The sequence below is a fragment of the Sinohyriopsis cumingii genome, chromosome 1, assembly GCF_028554795.1.
Source record: "Sinohyriopsis cumingii isolate HCF-2022 chromosome 1, ASM2855479v2, whole genome shotgun sequence".
Lineage (NCBI taxonomy): Eukaryota > Metazoa > Mollusca > Bivalvia > Unionida > Unionidae > Sinohyriopsis > Sinohyriopsis cumingii.
In genome coordinates this window covers 115,000,329-115,001,424 of record NC_142961.1, presented here as the reverse complement: position 1 = coordinate 115,001,424, position 1,096 = coordinate 115,000,329, and the positions used below count along the sequence as shown (strand labels likewise).

General features: G+C 35.9%; 1 non-coding gene across 1 annotated transcript; it reads right to left on the bottom strand.

Moving 5' to 3' along the window:
• Nucleotides 1–600: 600 nt before the first annotated feature.
• Nucleotides 601–673, bottom strand: Trnav-aac (transfer RNA valine (anticodon AAC)). The gene has a single exon. It is a non-coding gene; the product is annotated as a tRNA-Val (tRNA).
• Nucleotides 674–1,096: the final 423 nt, after the last annotated feature.

Sequence of the window (1,096 nt, the reverse complement as noted above, 5' to 3'; positions counted from 1 at the left end):
GCAGGTTTTCTGAACAGGAGACGTCGAATCTTATGTCACACTACATACCAATACAGATTTGGGAGAAGAGAGGCATCGGACTACAGTTATTTTATTAAAAAAATTCTTACATTGTTTCAAAGCTTGTGGTTTTCACTCTTTCTTGTGTTACTGTTTATTCGAGCTTAAACACGTAAGAATAGATTATGTGTAAACGACTTTCCTAAATCTCGTAGAAAGATACATAGATAGACAGATTAAAATAACATTATACCTATAAAAATGATCTTAAAATATCATAAAATCTTTCTTAGGATCCTGAAATTTTGTGTAGAATTTTGTCTACTAATGTTATGTGTGTATTTGCCATTTGATACATAGCAGTGTTGTTATTCTGGATTTGAAACTTGATCTAGTTTATCGTCCATATTCCTGACCCGTTTTATCTATTCTGTGGAGAAATTTCGTGTCGATGCCTTGAGAACTTTATAAGGTTATGTAATAAAATTCCCTAATAAACCGGAAGAGGAAATGGCTAATAGTGAATCGTGGCCAACCCAGCGTATTTTTCATGTGATGAAAGCAGTGATTAAACGTCCAAAAGAATCAAACAAAATATAATATTTCTGCTGAGGCTCGAACTCAGGACCTTCTGCGTGTTAGGCAGATGTGATAACCACTACACCACAGAAACAACTGAACCTGTATTGATCAACGAGCCTATACCTAGCTTCTTCTCCACTCTGAATGCTGATTAACTTCAGTCTTGACACAATTCCAATCTAGCTGAGAAAGATTAATTTCTTCATAACTTACAAATTTCAGACAATACCTTGCGCATATCTTTTGTTCGGAAAAATGTGGTCAACTGCAAGTGCATTGTCAAGTCTCACTGGCAACTTGGAGGCATATTTTACTTTCGCAGAAGTTGCCGAGGTGGACCGAATGTGTGAAAGGAATGCTATTTTTAGGAGAAGGAGCAGACTAATATACAGGAAAGGACGAAAGGGTATGGCGCTGTCTATCGTTGATCTAAAATAAAATCTTTAGTACATATATACTGTATAGACTATGAACAGAGACCTACCGTTCTAACGGTTAGAATTAATCCAAAGTG